Source organism: Lytechinus pictus, chromosome 2 (assembly GCF_037042905.1).
Source record: "Lytechinus pictus isolate F3 Inbred chromosome 2, Lp3.0, whole genome shotgun sequence".
Lineage (NCBI taxonomy): Eukaryota > Metazoa > Echinodermata > Echinoidea > Temnopleuroida > Toxopneustidae > Lytechinus > Lytechinus pictus.
The window spans coordinates 38317798-38324095 of NC_087246.1; the positions used below are offsets into that span (position 1 = coordinate 38317798).

Genomic DNA, 6298 nt, shown 5'->3' on the forward strand with positions numbered 1-6298 from the left:
AATTTTTTTTTTTTCATGTATTTTGTCCTTAAAATTGAACATTTTTGGCAATGTTTGTGATCCTGAACAAGATGCGCATGTAACTAGATAATTACAGCGAGCGCGAAGCGCGAGCAGAAATTTTTTATTTGCGTTCTGGCCTGATCGAAGAGGGACCCGTTAAGGACTTTTGCATGCAGTTAGCCATTACAACACGATACGCATTTAAACGATTAAATAATGAGAGCGCGAAGCGCGAGCTGAAATTTTTTGACATTTTGACCTAAAAAATTGACATTCTAAGCACTTTTGAAAAGTACTGTCGTTTGAATTAGGTCTAGCGTAAATGACCATTATTGAAAGAAAATGCATTTCCCAATCTAACTTGCAACATTATTTTATGAGCAAATATAATGTTTTCACATTCTGCTAACGATAATAATGATTTGATCTTTTTTCCGCTTTAAAGCTAACCAGTGGAAATGTTGAATCATCATGTATGTAACAATCCATCAATAACAAATGATAATATATTGCAAATTTATGGTGTTTATCTGCTATGAAAATGTTTCCTTAAAAACATACGGCTAACTAATATTTTCATTAGATTATTCGGGTTACTCTATCAAAATGAGTTTTACTGACGCAAATAACAAAAAAAGATAACACACATTCACGTTATGAAAAGAAATGTAGTTTGTACATAATTTATTTCACACATACTTCTCTTTCATTTCGTCGAAGAAAAATTACACATAAAAATGGGAAGACTGGTATATTGACAAAAGATCTGCCCTTGAATAACAAAAATGGGTACGAATTTCACTTGCATTCTTCTTAAGATCATGTCCAGCATCACAACAACATACATATCCAATGGATATCTCTTTCATGACCATTATTCCACGTTAACATGGGGAATTTCAGCTAGGTTATTTACTAAATTTCAGTATCTTAAGCCAATTAATCACATCTCAATTCGAATAGATTTTTTGAAAACATTTGCATATATCATTAATATTAGTTATCATGAACGTTTCCGAACCACTTACGTTCATAGTTGTTTTTACAATTGAAGTTAAATACTTATTTCAGATAAGGACGTAAAATAAAATCTAATTCAAATTGAGGCGGAATTAATTCTTTCTAAACAGAAATAAGGATATCAAAGTAAAATTATACAAATTTTTTATATTTTTCTTAAGATCAATACGGTTAGAAACATAATCAGGTAAGTGGGGTTTTCCATAAAAAAGCATAAAATATTTTCTGTTTTATTCTTATCTTTGTATGAAATAATCAAACAATAAGTCAACTTTTTGACTTGGTCAAAAAAACAAGAAATTAGATATCTTTATCAGCAATAAAAAAACACAATGGAAATTTCAAATATACACATTAAATGTATTCAGTACAAATATTAAAATAATGTTGAAATTTCTTCCAGAAGAAATTGAGTTATATACAGAACATGATACAGTATCAGATTTAATCAACTATATACTTCATGGTCAATTTCCACAATGTGCGAAAGAACATGTAACTAGCAATCGATACTACTAACTGGTGAAATGTCAAAATAAAGTTTAATGTTTGTAGTATTGCATAAACTAACGGTGTGCCTTCTTCATGCAAACATGCTTCACATTTACACCCTTCAAAAATAGTCCAAATAACCAATTTGTTGGTGAAAATGTCTAAACATGAACCATGGTTCGGTAAATTTTCAAGAAATAATTTGGTTGATTTGGACAAGTTATTCTTTTTTGTCGGACACGTATTCACCGATATGTGAATTATTTTGACCAATGTTTTATTTAAGAATGTACTTTTTGTCTTATTGCCGACAAAATATCAATAGTAATACTAAATAATCCAACCAATTTGCACAAATATCGCCACTTCACTGTTGGTTCTGCTACACAAAAAAGAAATATTCTATTCTAACTCTAAATACCTACATTAAAAAAACAGTTTCTTTCATACATTATTTTGTAACTTAAATAAATTATCCCTTTATATACATCAACCGTCATAACATTTCAAAGTTGTTTTTATCTATAAATATACATAAATACACAGACAAAAATAGTTCTTTCAGTTGGGGAAAAAAACCAACGACATCCAACACTCCATTCCTCCCTGGCACTCTTCTGAAAAGACGAAATAAAATCGCAAAATCTGGACGAGAAACTTATCAAAAATACAATCATTTCAGAAGACACTTTGTAGCAGTGGCGCGAACAAAGGTGAACCCTCATCATCACTCTCTCCCTCCCTCGGCGCGCCAAGTCCATGACAAAGTCCGATATTTTAACACAAGGAATATTCTATGGCATTGCAAAGTGATATTTATGTTGGGACAATCTCACGTGCTCACCTCTCTTCCAACTTGTTGTTCAAATTCTTTTCGATGTAACATCGTTCTCTCCTCAAACTCCCGAAGTCTCCTGTTTTGCTGTTCCATTGTGGCGCGGTATATTTCATCTTCTTCCTGTTATTGAAAAGAAAAACATGAGCGTTGGTTAACCAGAAACTGTTGCTTCCCAAAAGGTCATTGGGCTTATGTCATCACAATCATCAACTGCTATGACGATGATAGTTCTGAAATATCATATTCTAATCTTACTCTAATGATGTAATGATGACTGAATTACTTCATCAAATACCATTACGTAAAGCTCACCAATTTATCCACTCTCTTCATCCCTTAAACCGTGTCAACAAACAGTGTAAAACAATACAAAGAAGAAAAAACTTCACGGTGCCGTTTGTACCTTTAAAATTCCATTCTCTGATGATTCATTCATGCTAAAACGAGATTATTTCAAAGTTCAAATGAGAATTCCCCTTGTTAATATATAGTCCTACAATACATACATCATGTTAACAGCCTCCAAGGCAGTACAAAGCATGAATCTGCATTTTCCTGAGTACGCTTTCATCAATAGTATATCCTGTAGCTAAACTACATCTAACCATTCTCATCAAAATCGTCAACTGCTGCATGCTCCTAACCAAAATGATGTCATGTCCCCTCATTGGAATCTACCTTCTTCTTCTTTTTTTAGTTTGATTGAGGAAACGGCAGGGAGGGCAAACTGCGTATTGCTTACAGTTCAAACATTGAGGTAACTTATATAAATGTACGGAGGCTGTGTGAAATATTACCTTCGCTCTATGAGAATCAAATTCAACATGACCGACACCATCAAGCCTGTTGAGATCAATATAACCCCTCCATATTACACATACTCCATTTAAGATGAACTGTGACTTCAGGCAGACCTGCAGAAAAATATGAAAACAAATAAAATTTGGTTCACATCTTGTATGATGATCAAAGAATGACTAACAAATATATACTCTCTAAGAAGTCGTGATAAAATTATAAGGATTACAAACCAAATGTATATTTCATGGACTGCTTTTATTCTTAATTAGAATATCATAATCCATGCATGGGCACTATATTTCTTTTCTACATTTTGATAACGATTTTGGGGCTAAGATTTATGATTTGAAGATGAATGGAAATTTGAAAGCGTACCACACTTACAGAAATATTATACTTATTTCACCAAAAGCGGAATCATATTCTAAAATCAATCAGAAATAAGACGACCGTTCGCAGGTATTATCATGATAGGCCATGAAGATGCCGTTATCATCATGGTCGTTGCTCAGTTATCGGAACACATTCAAATTGCGAATTGACTAATGACAAAATACATCAAGTAAATCATTTCTTGACACCTATCCATTAAAAAAATAATATCATTATAAGGAAATCTTTTATACTAATGAAATGATTAGCAAAATACTTATTTTGTCTGTATGGTTACTTAGGTACGGTACGATTACTAAGACATTCCCCGCAAGTATCATTCATTTTTAATTTACTTTGCTAAATTCTAACCCCCAAATCGACTCCCTGCAATGAAGGTATTGGATTGTTTGCACTCTGTATAATGATGGTGTATGTTCTGCCAATTTGGCCATTTCCATATCCGGAGTATTTGTTTATTATTGTTATTCAAATATCTACCACGCATTGAAAAATCTAAATCATTTAATAGAGATGTATTGACACTGTATTAAACACAATGCCCTCAATTGTGTGATTATAGACGTGATCATGCATGTTATCAAACAACCTACAACCTTGGAATTGTTGTATTCAAATTGTAATAATTTCTATCGTATTCCTCTTTTTGTGTATTTATATAGGGTAAATACAACGCCATACATCTCTATCTCTTGAATAGAGATAGTAGTTTTCTAATGGGGTAGTCCACGCAAAAGCTGCGATTTTTTTCGCTTCAGTGTTGCGAGAGCACAATCTCGGCTTGCACTGTCGGGGGGTATGCTCCGCCAGTAGTCTGCATTTTTCCTGCTGCTGCATGCTTTAGGCTAGAAGTCTCATAATATCTCTACATAATCTCCTTAATCGATATAGGCCTAATGACAATAATTGTCAATACATTTTACATTGAAACTGTAGAAAAAATACAGATATTCATTTTAAAAAACATATTTACATCAGATGCTGAAAATTATACCAAAACCTTTTTATCATAAAGTCCTATAAATTTGTTTTCCTACCATACAATATAGATTTCTAAATAAAGATAGATGAATTAATTCCATTAAATACATTTTTTTTCTTATTTTGCACTTCAATTTGTCATATTTATTTGACATAGTATCATAATTATAATCACATTTCAAGAACATGCAAATAGATTAAAATAGACAGTACACTAAACAACTATCAAAACAAAATATGAATCGAAAGGGGAAAAGAAAGAATTGATAAGAATATAGAAAACTCTCTATCATGTTTATAGAACCCTATTTTAGGTTATTGGTTTTCAATTTATTTTCGAATATTTTAGAAGTTGGCAGAGTTGTAAAGGCCTGGAATGCAATAAGTCTTTCTTAAAAGATAGTGACAAATCCTAAGCCATATTTTGATTCCAATCTCAAAATTAGCACTAAATTATATTAAATAAAATGCTTTTCTCAATTGTTTCTTTCCTCCCAAACAACAAAGTTTTGAGATCAATTTCAAAGATTTTTTTTTCTCAATCCATCAACCAGATTTTCATACATAACTGTAAAACATTTACTCTTAAATCATTTTTGTTCTTCATTAAGTCATGTATAGGTGAAATAAAATGCTGAAATTTTGTAGAAAATATACCCAGTTATTCAAAATTAGAATTGTGTTCACCATGTCCACGATCTCGTCAAAAATGATTGAAACTGCATGTGAACATGTATCGCATGACATTCTTTAAAAATACAATATTAAGAGAAGTAATAAAAAAGAACGGGAAATGATAAAAAGCAGGCAAAAAGGAAAGAAAGAAAGAAAGAAAGCGAAACAAAGAGAGGAAAGAAGGAAGGAAGAAAGGAAGGAAGGGATGAAAGAAAGATAGATAGAACAAGAAATGAACAAACAGACAAAAAGCAAAAGAAAAGAAAATAATAATCAAAGATTTCCCGCGGATTGACTGAATGAAACTAAATCCAAGGCAGCCAGCTTTTACCCAAATTGCATTACACATACACACACACACATGGGGCGTCGAACGGTAACGATCCATGAAATTAATTCATTCATTATTTCAATGTGTTCATGTGTTTGGTGGTAATTTGTCGGAAACGGCGGAGCACAATACTAATTAAAGTTAGGTTTAACTTGAGTTATTGATTATTTATTCATAAGCATGCTGGTTCTTGACGTATTTTGATTTATGTTCCACCTGTCTTGAGTTGAAAGTCATTAATACTATTGTTTCATACATTTTGATTGAATGTTTTTGTCTGACAAAAATACATATATATAATTGAAATCGAAATTTTGAAGAAAAAAAAGTGTAAACGAAAGAGTGATAAAAAAATAAGCGATCGTATAAAGTAACTCATACGAGCAAAACATGCAGGCTCTTACTGATTTTTCTTAATCTCCTCCTGGAATCTAGATACATTTTCATTATACTAGTATATCCTAAATTTTACGCAAAGACACGAAACATGATGAGAATTTTGAAGGTATAGGTGGGGGGGGGGGGGCACACGGATGAATACATTTTAATCATTTAATTCAATTTTGAAATTACGGGTCATTAAGGTTAAAAGTTTTTCTTCGAGATAAATACGAAATGTGTCGATCAAAGTTAAGAAGAAAAACATTATGTCGTATGCTAACTCTGTTCTGTTGAACTTTCGCGATTCGCGATTACACTAAAAGATTCGCGATTACGCTAAAAAAAGAAGGTTTCGGTTGCTTTATTTTCAAGAGTTTATTATT

The 6298-nt window shown here is 32.0% G+C and overlaps 1 long non-coding RNA gene across 1 annotated transcript; it reads right to left on the reverse strand.

The window, feature by feature from the left end:
- Positions 1–651: 651 nt before the first annotated feature.
- On the reverse strand, positions 652–3268 carry LOC129254263 (uncharacterized). The gene is made up of 2 exons (XR_008583784.2): positions 3151–3268; positions 652–2473 (listed from the first exon to the last, which is right to left on the reverse strand). It is a non-coding gene; the product is annotated as an uncharacterized LOC129254263 (long non-coding RNA).
- Between the last annotated feature and the right edge of the window lie 3030 nt (positions 3269–6298).